This window comes from Cupressus sempervirens, chromosome 7 (genome assembly GCF_028749045.1).
Source record: "Cupressus sempervirens isolate cs-2001-9-10 chromosome 7, ASM2874904v1, whole genome shotgun sequence".
Lineage (NCBI taxonomy): Eukaryota > Viridiplantae > Streptophyta > Pinopsida > Cupressales > Cupressaceae > Cupressus > Cupressus sempervirens.
This window is the reverse complement of record NC_143124.1, coordinates 657,523,405-657,550,669: the sequence shown is the minus strand read 5'-3', so window position 1 is coordinate 657,550,669 and position 27,265 is coordinate 657,523,405.

The window sequence follows — 27,265 nt, the reverse complement described above, 5'->3', positions numbered from 1 at the left end:
AGATATCAAAGCGGGTTCTTGTTTTGCTTTTTCTTTCTCAATACAAATAGATGTATTATTATAGACATGTTCTTTAGGTAGGTCAATTTTACAAATAAAATTAATGGAAGTATAAATTTGTGTTCTGGTTTCAAAATTTTGTGCTTTTGATATTTGTGATTGACCATAAGATTGGGGAGAAAGTGGTGACTCCCTAATGTGGAATACTTGAGACATAAAGTATTCTCCACACCCATTGTCTTCAATCTTCATCTTTACCTTGGCCTTACTAAGGAGTATATTTGTTTCCACATATTGAGAAAAATTTGTGGGTTGTGCTTGATTGTTTATTGGGACTTGGTATGTAATAGCATCTCTTAGATTAGCACAAAACTAGAAAGGGTTTGGATCACCAAGGATACTAACCTCCACATTGTTATAGGAAAACTTTAGACATTGATGATTATTAGAGGGCACTACTTTTATAGCATGAAGCCAAGGGCATCCTAGTATCATGTTGCAATTCATTTCTATATCTAGGACCTAGAATAATGTATTCTCAATAGCTGGAACAATTCTAATGGGTAAGATGATGATGCCTATGGAGAAGTGTTTGCCATCATCATAGGCTTTTATTGTGATTCTTTGAGAGGGATCCACATCATCCTCAGAATAACCCAAACCATTGACAAACTTAAGAATACATATGTTCAATCCTACTCCTCCATTTATCAAGACATGTCTGACCTTGGCATTATGGATAAAGACTTCAAGATGAAGGGATCATTATGGTTGGGTTTGTTGTTAGGAATATCTTGAGGGGAAAAGGTGATATTCTATGAGGTGGATAGGTTCCCAACCATGGCCTAAAACTAGGAAACACCAATGTTATCTAGGACTATTGACTCTTTAAGGGCTTGATCCAAAATCTTTTGATGTTGGGGAGATGCACACAATAGGTCCAAGATGGATATTTGTGTAGGGGTCTTGTCAAGCTATTCAACAAGGCTATAATAAGATGAAGTAGGATCATTAGGTCTGCTAGGGGGTACAGGTCTAGTAGAGGCAGTAGGTCTAGATGGAGCTCCAGGTAGGGTGATCTTGGTATGGTATGTAGTGATAGCGCAATGAGGGTTTTTAGCCTTTAAGGTGAATGTGTAGTGCCTCTCCCATTTGACTTTTGTAAGTCGTCCTGATGGATGCACCTTGCTGATCTTTTGTTGCGATGGATCATGATTGTGACCCTGAGTGGTCTACACTGTTGAGGTGTTTGGATTTATGTTTCTTTATCAGTTGCATTGTTTATGCTTTTGACTGATCTTTGAGATTATGATGTGATTTTTGGTTCACTGAGGTTTGTGCCAGTGGTTACCAGGATGGATGTGGTATCATGAGGTTGTTCCATGATTACTTGAGATGAGTGCAAAGATTGCACTGTGTTCTTTTACCATGCTACACTGGACTAGGTTCCTGTAGCAGTGGTTAGTCATGTTTATGACTATGTTTGTTTATGTGTTTTAAGTGCCTTATTAAATGCATTAATGATTAGAAATGGATTATTCATGTTGGATTCTTTGGTTATGTGCTGCAGACATTTACCTTGTTATATTTCTGATTAGAGAGATATTTGTTACTCATGTTATGTTTACATTTGAGAGGACCTGAGGGTCAGATGCTACACTTTGATTTCAGTATCATGGATTTTAGACTACTATGTTGTTCAGTTAATCATATTGCATGATGATGCCATTTTGAGATGATAGTGTGTTTTATGATGATATCTGGTTATCTGGTATTTGGACATATATCTGATTTTGTTATGTGATGGATTTAATGCTATGGTTATTTACTTCATTCCTGCATTGTTATGCTTTATGCAAATGTGAGTGATGTAAATGGATTATTTTAATATAATTAAATAAATGGTTAAATTAGGTGATTTAAGGCATTATTGCTTCGGCTATGTTATTATATGCAATTGCACTTGATCGTGTTGTTTAGTGTGCAAGATTATATCCCTAACAGTGGCACATGGAGTTAGTGACTCAACCATTCATATTTTACCAATGTCGTCCTTGTATGGTCAACGTATCCTTAATTAAATGTTTAATTTAAACCTTTCAGTGATTATTAAATCCGAACTCATTTGCATTATGTGATTAGACTAGTAAGCGTGTCTGTGCATTTAGAGTTTCGCTTTGTCACTAAAAGTTGTTTAGGAGATTTATGTGTTTTTGGGTTTTTAGGCTTTTTAATTGATTTATTTTAATTTCTGGCAGCTTTGCCATAGATGAATTCCTATTTATAGGAATAGCCTATTTTCGTTTGGGTCGATTCAGAGATTAACTAGATTGGCTGGTTAAATGCCCTAATCGATTATTCACTTGAAAAGTGAATAAATATCCAAAAAGGAATTTAATTCCTCACTTCTCACTTTCAAATTGGAAAGTTGGAGAGTAAAACCCAAAATCCTCTTCATGAAGATTTACTGTTTTGTTCGTTGTGGGAGCTACGGGCGTGGGATCATCACGAGGTTGGGCTCGTTGGATTCAGCTCGGGAAAACCTTGGATTGCCTCAATTTTTAGCTACTTCTGCGAGATATTTATTTTATGGTTCAGATTCCCGTTTTGCCCTTTTGGCTGTAAAGTAGGGCTTTCCTGTTTTATTGTTTCTGCTCCATTTCTGCTTTTGTTTTTGGTAGCCGTTTGTTTGGAGGCTGAGAACTAGTGTTCCCCTCCATTTCTGTATGCTAGTTCTACCCAGTTGGGTGGGTATGAACATTTCCTTATTTTTTGGGACGAGGGTTTGGGATTTTGCATCGTTATGCTGGCCATTTTTGCATGCGATGTCCGATTCCATTTATTTTTGGATTTTTGGGGTTTTTGAACCCAAATGCCAAATGGGTTTTAATTTTTAAGTTTTTCAAAATTTTGGAGTTTTTACCTCGTTTTGCATGCCACCTTGTTTTCTCAGGTTTTCTTGGCACAATGTGGGTCATGGACTTGGATGATCCGTTTGGATATTAGTCAGACCACTATTGCACCTTTTATTGCATTGGGATGCGTGTCACACCCGTACTCCTGACTTTGTGTTCGGTTGAGTGATTTGTTACTTGTTATGGTTTCTTTTGGACCTTTGCTTTTGTTCGTGAATGCTAGGATTCATCTAGAATCCATACTCTCGGATTGAGGCTGGTTGAGTGAGTTCATGATATTTGGTCTTGTTGCATCATTGGGATTCGTGTAGAATCCATACTCTCAGATTGAGTCCAATTGAGTGATTTAATGATGTATGGTTTTATTGGCTTTGGGATTCGTGTAGAATCCGTCCTCTTGAGTTGATTTTAGCTGGGTGTTTTGTTTTGCATTGCGTTCTCATTCCTGTCCTTGTGTTATGGTCTTCGTGATGGTGGTGCGCCACACATGAGTACGTACATGTACATTTGTTGGGTGACTTGCGAGGCCTAATCTTCCGTGGATTTTTTGGAAGTTATGATCATTGGGGTTGGGATGGGAGTATGCATGCCCACGGGCACTTGTCGTAGGATGAGCATGGGTAGGGTAGGGTAGCATATGGAGGGGGCTTCTATCTCGCAGCCTGGTGACCTTAGTCCCATAGGGTTGGCAGAGGAAGTTTTAACTAAGTGATAATTAAAGAAAAAGTGTGACTGGTAATAAAACTTAAGATAATAAAATGTGTGTGCGGGGCCCTCCGTTGAGGAGTTGAAATGCATGATCCGAGCTTGGGCTTGTCGATGCCAAGCGGCTCTCCATGATGTTAGCCCCTACTTAGTAGCCTATTGAGTGTCTAACCAGGACCTATACTCCTTGCATTGTCTTAGGTTCTTGGTTGCAGCCATCATACTGTCTGGCATGAGTGTTAGCCTTGGATGTTGTGCTTCATGTGTGTTTGTGGTTGGATCATTATCTCCATCAACATAGCGGGTGTGGACCTATGGGTGCCACGTGGTTGGGAGGCATAGCTACCTTCACCACTGCTAGGGATCAATGTACAGAGATGATCTTTTGTCCTAGTGCGACTGTTGCTGGATGTCTTCACTTGGTACTTCGGGTTTCAGAGTATGCTTTCTTGTGATTTATGCTTTCTTTGGGATGCTTGTATATCATGTTTAGATGATGTTATTTTATTTGACACATTCCCTTATTATGATGTTTAGCATATGATTAGATGCTATGAATTGTTGTATTAGCATATCTGTTGCTTATTGCTGTTTAGCATGTGATAGGTGATGTTATCTACTGTAGGATTATCTTATGCTTTTCTACTAGCATGTTAGATTTCCTTATGCTTATATTGTTACATGTGTTTTAGTAGTGACATCCCTATTACGACAGTACTGACGATCTGGTTGGTGGCTTGGGATGTTACGCGTGGGGGATGGCTAGGACCCACGATGGTCTTATGATGCTATTGACGGTTGGGAGGAACCGCATACTTAGTTTGGTTGTTTTGTTCCTGAGATGCATTTTTGTGCATTGCGATGTTGCTTTTGTTCTCTGCGATGTTTATATTCAGTGTGTTCTATGCTGCTGTAGTTTAGATGGTTTGATGTTCTTCATTCCATGTTGTTCTTGCACTCGAGTGTTCATTCCTCGAGCCTTTATGGATCCGGTACTCCCTGGTGTGGAGGTTTTTTTGTTGGTTTTTTCTCGTTTTTGAGTTCTGGAAGTGTTTTTACTTTCTATGGGCGAAATTTGTTCAGCATTGTGCGACACTGATAAAGTATCACACGCCCATAGAAAGAATGTTGTATGATACTATAAAGTGTCACACGCATTACTGGAGAAGTGTCGTACGACATTGGAAGAGTGTCGCATGACTTTATGAGAAATGTCGCGCGATACTTTTCCAGTATCGCATGCCTTCTTGAGAAGTGTCACACTTAGTAAGGGAGAAGTGTCACCCTCCCTTAGTAGAAAGTGTCGCATGATTTTTGTGAAAAACCTACGCATGCCATCAACGGGAACTTTTCTTCATGATCCGATCTTTTTGAGAGTTGATCTGGATACCCTTTTGGGTGTTCTTCAAGACTATGTTGTTGCATTTTGAATTTAGGAGGTTTCTTTTGAATTCAATTTTTGGGTTTCTGTTGTAGTCCTTCAGGGTTTAAAATATATTGTTTAAGTATAAGTATTTAATTCCTTATAGATATATTTTAATATATGCGACAAATCGTTTGAGATAGGTTTCAGACCTCTCAGAGATAAGTTATGGATTCTAGGAAATTTCAGGGCTTCAGAAATCCAGACTTAGCCAATTTTCAGGGCTTCAAGATTTCAGGCTTAGCCAAATTTTGGGATTCTACATTTTACCCCAGCTTGGTGTTTTGTTGATGAGTGGTCATTTCTTGTGCCCTCATCTTGTTGTGGTGGTTGTTGGTTTTTTTTGGGTGTGTCGGTTTGGTAGTGGTGTTTGGAGATTCGTTGGTTGCCGGGATTGTGTTGAAGTCTTCCGTTGTGATCTTTGTGATCCCTATATGATGTTGTCATGTGCATTCATAATTGTAAAAAAAAAAATATCTTGGCTTGATTTGAATCCTTGTTTCCAAGGATCTCCGGGCAGGGCATTACAGAATGTGGATATGTGGAATCAGACTTATTGAAATAGTTGATGGTGTAGTCATATCTAGTGTGTGTATAATTCACATTGTCTTGTGAGTTTGAGTTTGATTTGGAAGCCTTCTCTTTGTCATGATTTCCCAAAGGATCTTTAAAAATGGTGTGATCAGAGTTGGATGCTATCAATGATAGATTAACTATGATCAAAATATCATCAATGAGGTCTTGTATTGCATGTTTTAGCCAAAAACATGATGAGGTCTTATGTCCTTTGGTGTGGTGGTAATCACATAAGTTTTTAGGTGTAACTGTAGGAAGTTGTTATTGAGTAACTATTGAAGTGCAGTCTCGAGAGGTATCCCTAAAGGTGTGAATTTTCTATCTTTGTTTCTAGGATGTCTTCGAGGTCCATCCTACATGGAAGTCTCAATTTTTTGTTTTGGAGGTGGTGTTTAATTAGAAGTTTGTGAATTTGTAGGGTTCACACCTTTAAAATTTAGTTGAGGTTGTGTTGTGCTAATTTTTCATGAATCCAAAATGCCATCATTGGGCACATTCTTGTTTTTGGAGAATTTTTTTTCCTTGTCATTAGATAGGTTGGTGTTTGTGTTTTCTTTGTTTGTCTTAAGGATTCCTTTACAGATAAGGGCATCTTCAATACTAGCCCCCTTTTTCATTAGTTTGGAAATAGTGCTTGGACTTTCGATCTTGAGTTCATACATTAAGTCAAGGACTAGGTTTTCAATGCATAGGTTAACTTGTTGTTATTCAAGGGTATTTAGTGAGCATTGATTGACTATGCTTCTCTAGTATAGTAAGAATGTGATAAATGGTTCTCCCATCTTTTGTTTAGTTGAGCACAAATTAGAGAGTATCACCTTATTTGTAATGTTAAAGGCAAATAAGGAGATGAATTTGTCTACCAACTTTGACCAAGATTTAATAGTACCGAGAATTTTGGAATACCATTCATGTGCAAGCCCACCTAGAGAATGAGGGAACAATCTCATGAGGTAGGTGGGCTCAACATTGAGTTTGGAACAAGAGGCACAGAATTCTTGGATATGATCAACAAGGTTGTCTCTTCCTTGGTATTTTTTGAATCTTGGAGCCTTGAAGTATTTTTGGAATGGAGGCATGTACAAATTTTTATCAAATGGATTAGGATGTAAGTCCCATTCTATATATAGAGCCTATTTCTTCTGGACTCCTAATGCCTCAACTTGATTGGAAAGTTGTTTGAATTATTGTAGTAATTCTTCATTAGGGTTTTACATAATAGTTTTCTCTTCAAGTCTTTTGTGTCTATGAGTAGATTGCTTTCTATGGCAAGAACTATGCTTACTAAGTTCTGGCATTTCTATGTCTAAAGAGTCAGGTGATGTGTCACTAGGTGGTGGAGGTATGTTAGTACCTCAAAGACAAAAGGGTCTTTGTTGTGGTACATGTTGGTGTACTTATTGTGGTATTTTCTATGGTACTTGTTGTGGTATTGACTACAATTATTGTACCATGTGTTGTTGTTGTGCCATTTGTTGTGGTTGTTGTGGCACATGTTGTTGTTGTAACAAATGTTGTTGATATACAATTTATTGCTTGAGGAATCTTTGGTATTCTAACTATTGTTTTAGTTGCTCTTGTTGTTTAACAAAGATGGCTTCTTGTTGATAAATTAAATGTAAGTCAAGTGGATTTACATTGGAGTTCATGTTAGGGATGTTGGATCCTTGCATGGTTGAGGTTGTTGTTGTGGTTGATGTTGCTATTGGTATGTTGAATGTGTGTTAAGTTGATTTAAACTTGGTTGTGGATTGGAAATGTTAAGTCCTTGTACCACTATAGGTTGATGTTGCCATGGGAGTTGGCTATGTCCTTGAGAATTGAACATCATGTTTAGGTTTTTTTTTGGTACCTTTGAGTATTAGATGTTTCCCCTTAGGAAATCATATTGATTTGACAATGAGACGTGTTCCTTTTGAGAATGGGTGAAATGTCAATAAGACTTTCCTGTCATATGTCCATAGGGATTGTTGCAATTGATGTTTCACATGTTGTGTTCATGGGAGCCTCTATTGGTGTTTGAAACTATTGAGCAACAAAATGCTCAATATCACAGTAAAATTACTCACACAATCTAAGGATTAGCCAATTCCTAGTAGCAATTACATGAATAAACCACTTTGACCCAACTTCAACAAAACCAAAGGATGGTTTCCTACTCTTTAGGCTCTGCTAAACCAAGGTGGGTATACCTAGGGATGGTTCAAATGCAAATTATTGTTTGAAATTATCTTATTTTCATTCTGATTCTCATCTTTTACCCTCAGGCACATACATAGTTTATCAATTTTCTCTACAAGCTCTCAGATCTATATGCATCCCCTATAAGTAGATCTGGTTATAAATCTCCCATTAGTTTACAAGTATTTCTGTAATTAGTGACTATCTAAGACTCATAAAACTATATGCAAATGAGTGGTAACCAGCATTTGTAACTATAAAAAAAATGGAATGAAATGATTTTGATTTTTTTAAAAAATGATTTGATATGCAACAATAGAATTCACCCTTGCTCACTTCTAACTTATGTGACAAGTGCCTTACCCATTGGGCAGAAAATTAACTATTGGTGGGAGATCTAATTCAAATAACTTGTAAATGAATTAATCAATTGTAATCACCCATTTCCATTCTTATGAAGTATCATTTCTATAAACTCATAAACCCTACTGATTCATTGAAGCATTTCTATAATTCTTTGAATTAAAAGCAATAGTGATATCAACATACAACCTATCTAGATTGCATTAAGCTAAGTTAAACCTTATTTAAAATGACTTCAAAATAGACAAACCCATAAAAAGGAGACAGAAATTGATGACACAAATATAGTGTAAATACCCCTTTGTATTATCCTTTTAGATGACTACTACAATGACCAATAGAAATCAATTGAAAGCCCATAATAGATTGCTATTTCTATCATTTCAATGTGTCATCAGAGAGTACAAGTGGAAGAAAACTCAAAACAACTACATACTATTGGGCCAATTGCTTGTACTTTTCTTGAGAAACATGAAAATTATACCAGTTTCAAACCCTCACAATATCTTGAAAATTCATTTATATAACATGAGTTGCAACAAGAAAAGGGCAATTGTGATTTGACAAGTGTCCAAGAAACAAAACACAATACAAGAGACAAAAATGAGCACAACAGAATGCTAAGCGCATCAAAATTTATTTGGGTAGCCTCATTTTTGTTACTACTACAAATAATCAACTTTTGATTTGTCCCCTATTATTTTGGATCTTTAGAATATGTGGCTACCAAACTGGCCAACGAAGTTTTATTCTATGATGCCTCCAAATCAATTTTTTCCTTTGGGTTTTACTGCTTTCATCTTGAGTAGGAAATATTACTTTTTCACCTTCTTCTTTATTTAGATCTGGTGCTGATGTGTCAATGACCTGATCCTCACCCTTTTGTTCCTCATCATCATCTGTACCACCTTCTTCTAACTACTCATTAGAAGGAATATCCACTATCTAGGTGCTAAACTGTGCATCATCAGGCCAACAAAATTGCAGGATATCATGTTTCTTTTTTAATATGTAGTTAGCCTCATTTTCAAGACCAAAAAACTCTTGTCTCAAAGAATCAAAAAATAACTAGACTTTAACCAATTCTTCTATTGTGATGGTCCACCAGACATGCCCTTTTTCATTTACAACTTTATTTATCATTATGCAGAATAGGTCATCTAGTTCTTTACTCCATGCATCTTTATTTTTCAATTTACTTTTTCTATCCAAGGCACAAGGAAACAAATCAAATTTTTGATTCTTGTTTTTGCTCAAATAAGAAACAATTTTTAGTTGCAAAGTGATTCTCCTATTATCAAAATCTGACAGGTCATTAGCAACATCATACTTTTTTTCAATATGGTCATGGGAAGACCTTATAACTGAATAACATAAAAGGGTGATTTCTTTCTCTCTTTTTCACCACTTATTAACAATAGGCTTGAGGGTTTCATCATGGGTTTTTAGTTCCTCCCATATACTTATTACTCTTGCCAACTGATCATAGAACAAGGGCCATTCAATTTTATCTACTAAATACATTAGAGCCTTTCTAAGCTTATCCTCATATTGCATATTTAACTCTACATGTAAAGCCCATAGCTTGCTTTTCTCTTCTTCAAAATCCTCAGCTGTGTAATATTCTGGCCTTTGAGGTGTGTCTGGTATTTCTACAAGGGGGGTGGATTTAAAAGGTTCCACTAGAGGATGGGGGTATGTTATTATTGGCTTAGTGGACTTCCCCATTAGCTTGTCTTCAAGCTCAATTCTCCTTTTTACCTCCTTATTATAGGCTTCAAGAATTGTTTCATATTTATTCTGTAACTCCAACTAGCCTGTTCCTCCTTCTTAACAGTGGCCAAAAGAAACTTGGAAGAATCCACATTCCAGTGTGCTACCTACACATGTGAGGTATCAACAACTCTTCTCATAATTATGCTTCCCATCAATCTGAACTCATGCAGTTGTGATGATGTGGCTCTAGATCCTCTTCTCAATGACTAACTAACCAATGTAGCTTGATATTCAATGAATGTAGTGCCTTGAAAGTCCCCATTATTTTGATCTTGCAAAGTTAGTTTATTTGAAATAGCACTGAAAACTAAGGCATCAACAATATCCCAATTTGGTAACAATAAAATGTTAGATTTCTTCACCATTTGCCTTCCATCCTTAGGACTTATATTCTTAAATTCTTTTATCATTTATCCTTTTTTTTGGTTCTAGATGGAAGCTTCATCCATTTCTAGATGCTCTATTTTCAACCTTTTACATTTTTCCTCAAAAATATTTATGTTTGCCCTCCATGCAAACTACTGAAAAGCCCTAGATTTCACAAAGCTGTCATCAACCAAAAATTGATGACTTGCTTGTTCTAACACAGGGTCCAATTCCCTGCCTCTATAGTCAGCTATTATTAGGTCCAAACTTGGGAGGGAAGGTTTTCAAGGGTTGCCCTCATCTAATTCCACTTGAGTAATAAAAATGCCTCCTTGTGATCCCATCTACTCAATTTGCTCACTTGTGAATCCTCAAAGGGGATTGAGTGGGTGAATATTCCTCAACTTGAGGTCTCTCTTCTTTCATTACCTTCTTCCTCTTGGGACTAGGTTCATCAGGTCTCTCCTCTAGGGCTATACTGGTGGATCCCATTATTTGTTTGCCTTTATCTATAGGAGCCCTTTTATTTTGAATTATAGTATAACTAGGCTTCTTTTGTACAATTATTTGACTAGCTCCTATATTAGGAGTGAAAGCCAACCTCCTCATTACTTCTCTAGCCTTGTCAAGATAAGAATCAATAAAAAAATATTTCTTCTCATTCATAGCTTCCATTATTTTAGGGAAGTTACTCATGAGCTTATTTATTTTGTCAGCCTTTGTATTAGCATTATCTAAAGGACTATATTTCTAATCAAAACAATCAATGAATTCTAGGACTTGGGAGTAAACTCTCCATTTTTCTTTTTTAGTTTCTTGTTCCTACAATGAGAATTCATTCCTTATAATGTCCTCTGGATAATATGAATCATGTTTGACCTATCCCAGCTTAATTCTATGCCTCAAGGTTTGGTTAAAAAATCCCTTAGAATCACAAAAATGGGGATGGGAGTTAGCCATCATATACTGATCCAAAATTTTATGCAAAAAGAGCCAACTCCCTTTGGTAATCACAAATTGATGAGCCACTATGTAGGTAGGGAAAATTGACCCTAGTTTCCTTTTCAACAGAAACATTTCTTCTACTCCTCCTAATTGCGACAAAACTTTAGCCATTCCTACCTTGAAAGGTACTTGGTAAGGCAAGACATGAGGACTCCCCTTAAAACCATAAATTTTGAAAATATTAGAAATAGAGTAAGGGATGATATCTCCCCAATTATGTGAAACTTTCAAATTATGGGGGTTAACCATAGGCTTGATGAGACTCATTAGTACCTTAGGGATTTTGGGATTGTCACTCAATATGAGGCATCTCAATTTAGAAGCAAAATACCTATCATATCTGACAAAACTAGCATTATTTACATCCCAGGTCATATTTTTGCTCCAAAACTAGATTGGCAGTGCTTCCCCATTCTCCTCTCTATTCAATTCCATATCATTATCAAAATATGTCACCCCCTTGAACAAGAACATATGCATTAATAGAGAATAGTGGCCAAAAGTTTTCTCCACTTTTCCCTTCGCAATTCCAACTAAACTGGTATGAATTTCTTTAGCCAAAAAGGAGGAAAAATCAAAGATAACATCTATACCAAAAGAAGAAATTTGAACCATCATATCCATAAGGCCAATGGGCATGAAATCCTGCTCATCTTCACCAAAATCACGACACAGGGTCCTGTATATCTCTACAGCCTAGGAAGTGAAAAGACTCTTCTTAAAAGGTTCTCTAGAGGCTCCAATAATTACTAGCAGAGTTCCTATTGTACCAATGTGTGCCCTTAGTGCACCTCCCCTAATTACATGCTTCTTTGCTTTATATTTATTCTCTAATTCTAGCAAATTGATTGGCACACGGTAATCTAACAATGGTTCTAGGTGAAAAGCCTCTCTAATTTCTTTAGAACTAATTCAGATCAAAGGCACACCATCATTTCTTCTCACCACCCTAATAGCTTGGTCATAATTCTTGCCAATGGATTCAAGAAAATCATAATCCATGAAAACACTTGGAACTACCAGCCTTCCCAAATCAAAATTCTATAGATTAGCATGCAGGGCAAACAAACTCCTTTCTGAAAACCACTTTTTAAACAAGACAAGACCAATTTGCGTAGTTGTTGCATCCCTAACCTAGTTCCCCTTGTCATATAAGCCATAAACAATGTTAAGCCTAGGGTTTAAGGAAATTAACCTTTTAACTTGTGTAGGCTTGGTAGTGGATTTTGGGAGTAATTCTAACAAATCATCATGGACATTTCTATCCATATAATTAATTTTCCTAGAAAATGCTTTCTTAGGAGGCATTTGATTGTAATAATAGGAATTGGAATGTTACAAAGGTTATATATGAGTACTTACTTGACTTTTCAAACTTGTTCTTCTTTGAACCTCTGTAGTTTCTCTCAAACATATGAGGATTTAGTTCACATTCGTACCAGGCTAAACACAATATGATCAATAGGCTCCTGTGCTTAGAAAACATGAAATCTTTGTTTATGTGAGACTAGAACTAATGAAATCTCCTGTATTATACTCTATTTTTCCCACACGTGAAGCTTTCATTCATCATAAATGCATATAATAGAAAAATAGAGTGGCATCATACTTCCTTTTAAATTTGCACCATTGATCCTTGAAAAATTCTATGATCCAGGAATGAAAACTAGGCTGACTCACTTTTCTTCTTAACATGCTGGTAGTGAAACCAATAAACTACCTCCATCTATACCTTTCATCTAATGCTAGCATTTTAAACTGGGCCCATAGATGACTGAGGACATGTGTCATCAACTTGCTACCTCACTTTACATAACTTTCAAGCATCTTGCTATAGCGACTATGTGACAACCACTAATTTTTCTTGATCGTGTGGCAGATATTTGAATTTTTTTTTAAGAGAACAATGGTGGGTCCCTTGTTTGCTAACTCAATATACATAATCTTTTCACATCTTTTCATAGTGAGTTAATGAGTATCATTGATCCATGCTTGATTTGATGATCAAAATTCTTTACATGTTTTATAGATGGGGAGTGGGTCCAGGTATTACTATCACTAAGTTGGCTTAACATGCTGACACACATATATATAATTTAATTTCCAATGACATCACATGTCCTTGGCCTTTCCATGTTTGTTACTTTTAGGTGGGTCACTACATCACTACCGGCAAAATTACCAACTATCCGACTAGCAATATAACGACTTTTGACAGATTCACAATTTTGGTGATAGAAAACAAAGACACATTGATTGAGACTGCACCAATTAAAACTGATGTTAGAGAAGGTAGTTGTGCATGTTTATAAGATTGCATGGGAATTTCCATGGTCACATCAACCTTAAAAAGGCTACTACCTTTTGAAAAATTTGGGCACTCGCTATGTTGCCACCGAAAAGTCGCATGGATTTTCTGATAGTGACTTAGCAAATTGCTGGAGAAACTTGAACTTTGATGACACCATTTGTGAGTATTTCCACATGTGTTCTTAATATTGACAAATTTGGGACATAGTACATGATCATAATGGCTTCATATTAATACACATTTTTTTCCCCAGACTTCATTTTTCAGTATCACAACATAGTTCTCTAATGCTCGCTACCTTGCTGTGCGTAATCTTGGAGCATCTTGCCATAACGAGTATGCGACAACTACAGATTCAAATAATATCCAATGGTAGGATAAAACCTCTTTCAAAAGGACTCAAAAATGATCACAAAGTAGGTGGAAAAAGAATATTCACTTCACCCTTCTTTAAAACTTTCACGCCAGGATAAAATTTAAAAGGCAAGACCTAGGGTTTTACACAGATTTTAAAAGATATCAAAAATATGAGACCAAAACCTAAAACCCTAGGACCTAACAAAAAAAATCACATCTAATTTTTTTTTTTTACCATGATTCTAAGAAAAATTAATATGTAAAAAATCAGACGCTCCATAACATTTGACATCATAACATTTGGTAGGGTTAGGAGCAAAGGTGCACTTTGTTGATTTTCCTCCAAAGGAAGTATGTTTGGCATCCCCAAAGTATAAGTCCCTTTAGGGACATCTTGTTGTTGCACCACATGATTGAGATCAAGTCTTAATGTCCTTTTGGGATATTTAGGAAGAGTCTTGTTTCCCTTTATTGGTGGTGGTTCGTCAAACAAGGGATTAATGTTGATGTGTTCAAATGTACTTTGGCGGATTTTGATGGTTAATTCTTGATGGGATCTTATAGGTGCCATCCTTTTGTTCAAAAAATCCAAAGTGTGTTTTCCCTTATCTAGGTCCAAATTGATCATAGGCCATATGGTTTTGAGTGTTGAATTGGTTTGATGTTTGGACTTAGGCCCCTCCAAGTTTTGGTTGAATTTGACAATTTCTTGGGCTGCCAAAAGTTTAAAGTTCTTTCAAAAGGTTTTATCTTGACATGCACTAGCCATTTCATCATAAGTGATGTTATAATCTATGTTAGAGTCATTACTTAGGTGTATAGTATCTTTTTGTGTGTTTGATGTGTTAGTTTTGAAGGTACTTGTGTTGGGTTTGTTGAATTTGAAGGAGTGTGTTTGTTCATCCTTAGGTGTGGTTGGTACACTTCCACCTCTAGGTGGTATCAGCATGAATATAGGTTCAAAGTTAGGACTCCATTGAACCATCCCATGTGTAGAGGAAGATTTTGAAGGAAACCTCATTGTAGGTGCATTTCTTAAGGTTTTTTGTGTCATCTCTTGGTTATGGCTATCTTTAGGATACATGTTTAAGGGGTCCACAAGTAAAGGTTGTGATGCCTCAATTTGGTCTTCATCAAATGTTTGTTGAGTTTTCTTTTTATTCTTTGGTCTTGGATGAGGTTTTGGTTGCATTTGTGCTTCAAAGAACAAGGGTTGGTACAGTTCTTTGGGTCTTTGAGCTGACTATGTCCTTGTGAGTTTTGACATGATACCTATTGGTGTTTGAAAATGTTACCAATTTTCAATTACCTTGATGAGAACAAAACACATCTAGGGGTGGCTAACTCCCATTTTCAACATGCCCATTCAGACACCAGGCCAACTATAAGGCTTGACCCTTCTTCTACTTCAGGATTTGCTAGACCTAGGTGGATAGACCTCAGATTCAAATGATATTGTACCAGTGCAAAACATATCTCTGAATCTTATTAAGCAAATACAACCCTTATTTCTCCTACGAACTCATGAAATAAAACAAACCTACGATAGCTAGATGTAGATCTATGAACCTCATAAGCTGAGTGAGGGCATTCTATGATAGCTCTTCAACATGAAAGGGGAAAAGCATTTGATTTATAATGTTGATTTCAACAACCCTCAGATATGCAACAGTAAGAAAGTAATGACCCTATAACTGCTCAGTGCCTAGTCCATTGGGAAAATTCATGGATCACAAACATACATGTGAATATTTGAGACATATGTGTATCTTGAGATATAGATCTATCTATTTAACTCGTAAATAGACATCCATGTTTAGTTTAAATCTCATTCTTACCTGATATCCTCCTCAATAAATCTGCAATCTTGTTGATTTCTATGAAGCATTTACACAATTCCTTGAATTATTAGCAACAATGAAATGACATACAGTCTTAGGGGACTACAACTATGACCTAAACTCTTTGTTCAGAGATTGTAAAACATTGAAACTCAATGAGAATGGAGACAAGATTCAACTGAAACTTAATCATCTAATGTTCTTTGCATTATTTCCTTGAAATTATACAATCCTATGCATGAAATGAAAGACATGAAACAACCTATCAGATCTGAACTATCTATATTTATCTTCCTACTGCTGTTTATACAAGAAGAATATTGCTGAAGAATGTGGTCACAGTCATGGAAATGCATCAAGAACTAGATCCAAACTTTGGTATCACAATCATGAGCATATTTCTTCCAAGGAACTGGAACCTACTAGTTTCTCAGTCACAAAAATTGGAACCCCTAGAAAGAATGAAAGGTAGAAAGATATAGCAAAGGAAAGAATCTCGGATTTGATCTTTAAGTGACAAGTGTCCATTTGAAATGCAATCCTCTATAACTGAAAAACTTCTTCCTTCCATCTCCCATTCTGATCTGATCTTGTTTCATCATTTTTTGTAACTGATTTGCAAATGTCTATTTTTGAATGATGAAAGCTTACCGAGTCATCAAAATATCTGAAAACCCATTGAAATGCTTGGCAAAAATTGTGTTAAATTTAGTGAATGTGAGAAAAGTGAACTCCAACCGCATTCTTACCAAGTTTTACTGATCCTCTAACTGGATTTTTAGTTTTTATCCATTCCATTGAGAAAGCCTCAAAATTCATGTTTTTGGCTATAGCTCAAACCAGGAAGCACCTATGCAAAAACTAACTTCAGAAATGGTTAGATTCTCATGATTCCGGTGGTATATGATAAGGCATACTTTGCCTTCCAGAAACCCCTTGAAAGTCGATTCGAAAATGACTCCTCTGCTAGAAATATAAGGTCTGCACATCTTTGAATTTAAAAATCCAAATTTTTAAAAAATAATCTAATGTCTTAACATTAGAATTAAAGCCCTATTTGATTTTAAAAATTGACGTGCATACCCATTGAGAAAATACTTTAAAATTCTCTTTAAGACCGTTTTACTTTTTGCCTCTATGCCTCCATTCAGGTCAAACCTTCGTTGACCAAGTGACACGTGTTGCTCATTGATTGGCTTAGGTTGGTATAGTCATGCCTCATCACTACATGGTTTCCATCATCTTCCATGTGTCATTTTTTTGCCACTTCACTATGGTTAATCAATGAGCAACTTTGGTTAGCGAGATAACGAGAACCTCTGGATGTGCCACGTGGCACGATCTCATTTAACTACTCTGAGCTTACCACGTCCCCTCTTGCTCAGTACCACTTGTCACAATTTGATTCACTGATGGCACTACAATGGAACCCACGTAACATTTTGGATCTCGCTAGATTTTTATGTTTTTTCGGCAACCTCTCTACTTCGCTAGCTAGAGCTACCAAGATTTTTCGGCTAGCGAAGTAGCGAGGTGCCGAATTCTTGAATTATTCAGTTGCCTCAAACTCTCTGCTGACATCATCAGGTTTTATTTGTGTGCTCGTTCAAAATTTTTCTTTGTTTGAATCTAGCTAACGTCATCACCCTTTGGGTCAGATTGGGGGTCAACGGCATGCAGTTGCCTTTTCAAAAGGCCTTTTGTCTCAAGACAAGTTAAAAGGGAGGTGTTGGAGTATTTGAACAACTAAAAATTCCCCACCATAGTACATGTGGGACAAAACTTTATAACCCTTTCTCTGCTCGATACAACTTTTGCCCCCTGTCTCTGATTTCATGGCATAAAGCTAGGATTGCTCAATGAATATGGAGTCTCTTTTAATGTATGAATGCTTATTTTTATGTGCCTATGATTACTCTTTTCCATTGGGCATTTTTGCTCTTTAGGCATGAAGATCTTAAATTTTTTTTAAATATGTGACCTCCTTTCTTCACGCCACCCCTGTTCTCTTTATGTTTCCTAGGGTGAGCTCTTGGCTTGTTATCTGTAGTTGCCCTCTTACTACGGGATTCTCTTTTTAACTGTGAAGAAAATGGTGATTTGACACAAAGCGCCCCTGCCTTGGCCTTGTCTATGCAAGGTTTCACCCTCATGTTTTCTCAAAACAACATTTCCATCTCATACGTGGGTGAGGAATCTATTTTCAAGGCATGGCCTGCTATGAAGGCATGTTTGATCTTCTTTATTACTCGATGACCCCTCTCTCAAGTACAGGTTTCTTGTTTGCTTGAAATGGCTCTCATGGCATTGATTTATCATTTATTGTGGGAGGCCCCTGTGCAGACTGTGGACGTTCTGTATTGGTGTGGAGAATCCCTTTGCACACACTTTTTCATTGACTGCACCTACTCTTAAACATGCTGCAATCAGTCCTTTCAACATGGACGTCATTTCTTGTAGCGGATTTTGCTTTGAAAATGCATTGACTAGTTTTGGTTTGGGCGTGGATTCTTCCAACATGCCGTGGCCTGCTCACAGCTTCTACCTGCTCCTTTTTGTGGGTTCATTTGTCTTGTATCCATGTTTGGATGTTGACTACTGCTGGAGATTCCCCAACGTGTGGTGTTTCTTTTTCATGGCGTGGAGTTTCATCTAATGGCATCCCCTTAATTGGCTCAGGGTCTCTTTGAACATGTATGAATTCCTTTGAAATAATACTTCTAAATATTTATGTGTTGATTCCCACCATGTCATTTTCCTTGCACAGGCTTTGTTAACTCATGGACTGTGATTTCATTCTAACGCAGGGTGTCTTTTGAGTCAATGCCTGGGTCTTCCCTCTTAGCGTGGGAGTTTTATCTCAAAATCTAGCTTTCTTTATTTTGGCGTGAACTTCATTCAATGCTCTCCCCTATTGTTTCCCATTTTGGGCCTCTGCCATTCTTTATTGGCTTCTCCATCAGCTGCAGATTGCCTTTGGTCCCTTTTGTTGCTGTTGCCCCCTTTGCTAATGGCATCTCACTCTAGAAACAATGGGTTCCCTCCTTGCATGGAGTGTCTTGCTTCTCTGAAATGCATGGATGTTTGCATACTTCATCTTCACGTGCTGACATGGCTCTCTTGATTTTGGCATAATCTCTCTTCATTAGTGAAGTCTCTCTTTGATGCGTTGGTCTACTTTGATTCAGCTACTCTGGGATGTCTTTTTTGTAGACACTGGCGTCTCCATATATAGTGCTGCCCCTATTTATAAACATGAATTGATTTTCCTTTCAAAGATGCGCCTTCTTCTATATGGGATGTGGGCCATTCCCCTATGGCTTGGAGTAATTTCATGCTTGCAAGAGCACCCTTTGTCTTTGTCTCATCCCTCATTAAATATGTCAAAGAGGGGCTCTGTCAATTAAATTGCCGGTAACTTGAGCTAAGAAATGGTATCTCTCCATCACTATAAAATTTGATCTATGCTTTGGCCATACTTGCTCCGTGTCATCAAGAATCACAACTACAGATTCTGCTTCCAGTACGACATCCAGGTCTTTCTGATGTCTATGTGTACTATCACCCTGTGAGATGACCCTAGCTCAAAAATGTTTTCCTGTGGGATCAAAAAACCTTACTATTTTCAAAGCATAAGCTCACTCTCCCATTGTATAGACATACATTTCATACATCTTACGTGCCTCCTCTAAAAACTCATGAACAAAGGGCGTAAGTTTTATCCACATTTGCAACAAAATGTCATATTCCTTATACAAAGCACATGGAGGATTCACTTATAACCTCATCCATACAGTTCATGTGTCAAACCTATTAGGAGATCCTCTAATTAAAAACTCTCAATAATTCAAGACTGTTAATAGCAATGCCCCAATTCCCAATACCTTCTCGAATTGATTGGAAATGAGTTCGAACACTGAACCATCAAATAAAACTCGCTTTGCCAGCATTTTGTAAACTGTCAAATTGGTGTCAGGAGGTCCGTTGACTGCCCTTAAAAACTGACCCAAACAACTGACCAAGCTCTGAAACCTGACACACTGAATCTCTATTCTGTATACTTTCACCTTGTTGAATCTCGTCTTAAGATGAATTTAGAGTCACAAGACATTCGCTGTCAAAGTTGCCTTCTCAGAATCACTCGCAAGTAAATATGTCAAAAAACAATAAACTAGGTTCGAATTTGGCCTGGAAAACTAGGCAAATGAGCACATGGGTAAATGAAAATTGGGGTGTTAAATCTTTGTCATGAGGTGAGTGTGAATATGAAATTTGGACTCATGATGAATAACTGGGCACAAATGGCGAGCGTCTAAAGTTGGCTACCTGGATTTGCAGGACAAGAAACAATGACAACATAACAATTTTTACAAATGGAATGACCCTGGAAAAGTATGCAAATAGATTTTTCAAGATTTGAAAAATGGGACACTTGGAGTATTTTTAGAATAGAACATAGGGAAAAAAACCATTCGATCTCACCTATCATGGATCAGGAGATATGACATCACAAACAGGGGTTCCAATCAATCTGCAAATGTCGACACCAGTAAAAAGTTAGAAATGCCATTTGGAATCGCGTTTGAAAACTGATCAAATGGATTCATCATAAGCTAAAAATTGAAACATAACAAGTCTATGATGTCTACAATGCAACACAAAAGGAAATTCAACATTTGGATCAACTGGTGAAAAGTTATTACTTGTCAAACAGGGCTTCCCAGAATTTTGCACAAAGTGTATCAGCATGAAAACATTTAAACTTCCAATCTTGAGGGATTCAAAACCTAATCAAACGAACTCAAAATGACTCAAAATCTGAAACATAGGTTCTCAGGTATGGATACTAGATACTATCAAAGGGACAAGTTATGATGCATTTCTGGGTGCAAGATATTGAGGTGCAAACAGGGCCTCCTGTCAGTGTCTGACAATTGAGTGAATGCAAATTTGGAATTAGCTCAAAACAGGACTTCGCCAAACATCTCGGAATGATGTTTTAACTTCGTGAAACACTTTGATAGGCTGAATGCAGGGTGCTAGAAGCATTAAACACCTTTTAGGCCTCAAACTAATAACCGGGTACATTTGCATTAAAAAGGGCATTTATGGGGCTTGAAATCTCAATAGTGCTCAAAATTTGAACTACAATAAGGATGCAGATGCAATGGAGGAAAACCTAAATGGACTCCCTAACTCCCAAGTGCGCACCTAAATTACCAAATGCTCTCAGATAGTACCAAGTGCATCCTTGGTGCAATTGGGGCCTTGAAGGTAAGTAGTTGGTAAGAAGAAGGTATGCAGTTAATAAATAGAGGTATTAGGGTGACTAAAATGTAGAATGTGAATGATTTGAGTCATTTTTATTGTTTTCTAAGGTTTAGGGATGAAATGCTAGATATGGAAGTGCAAATTAGGGTTCTAAAACCTAAGATGAAATCCCTAATCACCAAGTGCACTCTTAAACTACCAAATACACACTACAACTATTAGAGTAAATAATTATTTATTAATTATTTATTCTATTACTTAGGTTTACTTAGGTTAATGCATTTATTTATTAGTTGTAGTCTAGGAGTTGTTGGCAACACGCGAGTTTGTTCCTATCTAAGTCATACTTATCCTCTCACCTTGATCGAGGATATCCCACCTTTTGTGGACATATGCTTGGTTGTCATTCTTATCTCTTAGCACTTTCTAGCGCTTTCTAAGCTTGTTCTACAAGCTTCCTAGAGGCCTTTATAAATAGGCTCTCTCTTTGGATTTTTGTACAACAATTTCGTTTCTCATTATTGCAATATAATTTAGAATTGTTGTTTCAAGCTCTTGTTCCTTCCTTATTTGGTTTCTCTTTGGTAGGTTATTTGCATGCAGGTGATCTTGGTGCACTATGAAGTTGGCTTTCATCAACTTCTTCATTTTATCAGAGCCTCCCTACTACTTTTTGTTCAAAGGATTTTTTTAAGCCATGATTCAGAGGCAAACCCTGGTTTGTTTGTGATTTTTTCTTCAATCAGGAGGAAGAACATTTTTTCAGTATTTGGAGAAAAAGGAGAAAGAGGGTTTGACATAATAGATCTGATATTTTTTGGGCTTTTTTCTTTATTTTTTGGAGGTATGATGATAGTGATTTAGAAAAAATAACTACAGAGGTGATTTTCAAACATCGATATCTCCCTCATATGGACTCATTTTTTTGAGCAATTTTTTTTTTTTTTGTTTTGGGGTAGGATTTCATGATCTACACATTGGTGTAGGTGGTTTGAGATCTCTGTTCCTGAATTTTTTTGCAACTTGCAATTCTTGATTTTTTTCACTTCAAATACTTAGTATGGGCTCATTTGGACACCTAATCAGGTTCTATTTTTTTTGGAAGTGTATAATTTTTTGTCTACTTTCTAGATCTACAATTATATTATAGGTTCTATAAAAAGAAATACTACTTTTAGAAATAGGCCCTAAATTGGCTATTGTAATCGCACTAAGTAAAGAGTGCCCAATTTATACATTGTGGGTGGGGGGGAGCATTTTCTTTTTTGTAATTTACTTCAGAATAGACCCTTGTACCTCTATTTTCTTCTCTCAATGTTGGATCCTTCTATGACTTGGCTAACGCTACACAACTATCACACCTAGAAGGCACAAATGACTAGGCTTCTAATGTCAAGAGGCTTATGGTCATGTTTGGATGAGAACCAACCTACTCTAACATGCCCTTTTGAGGTTCTTCAACACAAGAATAAAATGGATGAGTCCATGGGATTGATTGCACTAAACATCTTAGATAGTCTTTTATTTCACTTAGATGGTTTGACCACTCTGCGGGCTATTTGGATGAAATTTTAGTCTTTTTTTGGCACAGTGAATGAATTCCAAGCATTGTAGCTTGATGCAAAGTTGACTTCTTTGACACCTAAAAACTTACCCCCCATTGAGGACTTCTTGATGAAGTTCAAATCTTTGCATACACTTTTGCAAGGATGTGGGAAAACCAAGACAGATAATGAGTGTATCTTTTTGATACTCTCAAAGTTGAGGGGATAGTATAAGATATTCTCTTCCACTTTCTACTCCACTATGGATGCCTTGGGTGATAGACATAGGATGCCTTCATTTGAGATATTTTGTGATTGATTAACTCATGAACAATCGAAGATCACTTAGATGGATTCACTTTCAGGTTCATAGTCAAAGGCATTGCTTGCCAAGGATACATAGGAGCAGAAGTTGAAGAAAATATTAGATTCCTCTTCTATTGGTTCATCATCTTCTTCTAAGAAGAAGGAGAAAAAGAAGACTGAGACTCCTAGCTATTCCTATTTTCAAAAAGGATCTCATGATGAGGCACATTGTTTTCAGAAGAGATTTGATGGCTATGAGAAACAAATTGTAGATTTGCAAGCTCTCCTTCAGAAGAGCACTATTTCCTCTCCATCCTCTTCTACCTCACAAGGATCTTCTTTTCAAGCTTCTTCTACATCTTTGACATCTACACCAAATCTTTGAAAGGGTCATGCATTATAGGCATCCTTTGCATCCCCTTCACAAGTCCCTTGGATACTAGATTCAGGTGCTTCTCACCATATGACATCTTCTCAAGGTGTCTTCTCTACTCTCGAGGCTTCTCCCATTCCTCATATTCTCATGGGGAATAAAATTTCCCTACCAGTCTATGGGAAAGGTTCATTTCACATCTAGGATGGTATATTCAATGATGTATTGTACATTCCATCTTTGTCTGCCAACTTGCTCTCAATTTTTCAGATTACACGTAGTGGACCAAGGAAGATAGTTGAGTTCACTGCCAATTTAGTCTTCATTCAAGATCATGCAATAGGAGGTTCTTCCACCTATCTCTACACCTTCTTGCACTTTTTCCCACCATCTCCATTTTTAGAGTACAACTCTTCTCTTTCGTAGGAGCATCATGTGGTGCAGTCAGGATACTTGAACATTTGTATTGTTCCTGAGATCACTATTTTGACTTCCACACCACATATAGTTGAGGGCCTTTCTCTTTGATAGGATTCTTCTTCTGCTCTACTTGATCCTCTAGCTCCATTCATTGAGCCTCTGAGTGCACCTGTTGTGAATTCTTTAGTGGAAATTCATGACAACATCAGCACAACTACCTTGGGGATTCCTTTTTAGGATCCTCATATTTTCTCCTTTGAGCATCAGCTGCCTTCTAGTTTCCCCACTCATTTACGGGTTCCCTTATTCTGTTCCCTTATTTCTTCCACATTAGAGTTGCATTGGTTTGATCCTTATTTTAGGGGCTCCATTATTCTGGGGGGGCTGGTTGTACCTATGATTTTGAGAGAGTCTCTTGAAACATTTTCAGTGGAAATTGTCCTTGGGGGGTCTTGTTGAGGCCTTCCTTCCTTCCTTCCTTCACTTTTTTAGTATGTTTGTACTTACCTCTTTTTGGGGGAGGGTTTTTCCCATGAGGTTTTCCCTCTTTCCCCATTTTTAGAGGTTGCACTTCTTTGCATTGTACATAGGTACTTAACTTGGCCTTGTTGTTTGGACCCATTCTACATTTCATCTTAGTTTTTGTGAGCTTAAGGTATTCCCCTAAGCTGCACTTAAGGGGGGGTGTTAGAGTAAATAATTATTTATTAATTATTTATTATATTACTTAAGTTTACTTAGGTTAATGCATTTATTTATTAGTTTTATTCTAGGAGTTGTTGACAACATGAGAGTTTGTTTATATCTAAGTCATACTTATCCTCTCACCTTGATCGAGGATATCCCACCTTTTGTGGATGTATGCTTAGTTGTCATTCTTATCTCCTAGCACTTTCTAAAACTTTCTAAGCTTTTTCTAAAAGCTTCCTAGAGGCCTTTATAAATAGGATCTCCCTTTGAATTTTTATACAACAATTTCATTTCTCATTATTGCAATATAATTTCTCTTTCTTGCTTCAAGCTCTTCTTCCTTCTTTCTTTGGTTTCTCTTCAGCAGGTTATTTGCATGCAGGTGATCTTGGCACACTATGAAGTTGGCTTTCATAAACTTCAACAAAAACTACCAATTGAACACCTAAAGTGTACAGTTGGTAAAATAGGGGTGTAATTGGTAAAATGGGGCAAAACTTGGAAATCTAGAAATGGGTATCCAAGATATGAATGTTTTTTTGATTTTCAAGTGTTTAGGGGTGTTATGAAACCTAAGGAGATGCCAAATGAACTAGGATTTTGATAGAAAAGATGCAAATGTCCTAGGAAAAGTATGCAAATGCAAATAAAAATGTAAATGGTGCTTCAGAGTTTGACTAAAGGAGATTGAAATGACTCTATGGTATGCAAAATGACGATTAGGGTTAGATTTTTTTGACTTGGAAATGATGTTGGAAGTTGATGTATGAAAAGGTGGAATATGAAAGGAATGGTGTGCTAAGGTTGATAATGACATTTGGATTATGCAAAATGAGGATAAGTGATCAAGAAGACAAGTTGGTTGATAGACAAGTTGATAGGGTTTGATAGTAGAAATGATGCTAGGGTTTTGAAAAATGCAAGATGAGGGGGATATACCACTAGGGTAAGCCAAAATGAAATTTAGGGACACTAGGAATATGAAAATGCTATTAGCATGTTTTACATTAGGTTCACCAATTGTAGGACCAAAAAAGTAGCTAAATACCATTAACATGTTTCATGTTGGGTTCACTAATTGTAGGACCAAAAAATGGGCTATATGCAATGCTATATACCATTAGCATGTTTCACATTGGGTTCACCAATTGTAGGACTATAAAATGGGTTAATGTATAACATACTATCAGCAAATCAAAAACTCAATAAATATACATTGACACCCTCTAGTTTAAGCCAAATAAACAAAAGGAATAACACAATATTAAAATCCCCCTCTTTCATTTGTAGCTCCCATGTCCTTGTTTCTTCTCCATGTGATATAGCTCCAATTTCCTATAGTGCACACAATTTGGAAGAAAAGCCTATGATAATGATAATGCTATGGTAAGGGTATATGCAAGGTTTTAAACTTAGTTGAAATCTTTGAAAGGTATTAACCTAAGAGTTTAATGTTATAACAATAAACTTTAGATCTTGACCAAAAAGAGATAAAAGTGAAAGGATCAAAATGACAAAGTCAAATCCACCTTGACATAGAGAGAGTTTAGAAAAAGAAAATGATAAAAGAAATGACAAAATGACCATGGTCAAGATCCTTTATCCATTAACAAAATGAAATACTCTAGGGTTCATACTTTTGTTCAGATTTTGCACTAAGTTCAAAGGTTTTGGGTTCAAAATGATGTTTAGGTAACTCAAAATGGTGGTTATGCTGATTAGATATGCAATATAGAAATGTCATAAGACACAAAATGGGGTTTGGGGTGCAAGATGCAATTTTGGGTTCTGTTCAGAATGAGGACCTATAGGGGCCCTTGGATGCAATTTTAGGGTTCCACAATGTAGTTCGGAGCCCCAAAATGGTCTTGCTAGTCACCAAGTGCACCTTGACAGCACCAAGTGCACTCCAACAACACCAACTATGCTTATGGTGCACTTGGGGCCAGTTTGGGTGCAAATGGTAGTTTCATGGCATAGTTGGGAGATTGGGTTGGATGTTTGTTGAATTTGAGTTGGGTGGTGGCTAAGTTGCTATGCTAGAGAGTTAGGATGCTAGGGTTGATGTTATGATTGGATTGGGGATGTAGAATTAAGGTTATAACCTAAGGAATGAAGCCCTAAATGATGAAAATGAAGGTTAGGAGATGCAAAATGTAGATCAAGACATGCTAAGATAGGGGGGCCTATCCAGGTACCTAAGGACACTACTAAAGTCTCAAAATGCTACCTGGAAGCCCAAAATGGGTTCTTAGATTACCAAGTACACTTAGATAGTCCCAATTGCACCATTGGTGTATTTGGGGCTAGTTAGATCACAATTGGTAGTTTTAGAGCGTAGTTAGTAAGTTGGGCTAAAACTAAGGTGATTTTGGAGTTTTGTGGTTTTCAAATTGATGTTATAGAGAGCCAAAGGGTAGAGGAAAATGCTAATGTTGGAAAGTCCTAATGGGAAGAGATCTTCTAAGAGGTTGGGGGGGTGAATTAGAAGTATTGGTCTTTTAACAAATTTTATACCCTTAATAACATATAACTGAAATTGTCATGCATGCATATAAACATTAAACAATCATGTGAAACAAACATGTATCATCACATAAAACTTTGAGATTTTGGTGACCTAGAAACCCTCCAAGAATAAGAAGATAAAACTAGAGTGGGGATGATACCCACAAAATTACTGTAGCAATTGATTTCAACCACTTCTGATGGTTTTCCCTGTTAAAGGCCTACCCTGTTAAAGTCTACAACACACTGTTAATATGTGACCCTCTTAAAGGATTTTTACACCCTGTTAGGAGTGTGCCTTGTTAGAGGACTTAAGAACATGTAACTTGGAATG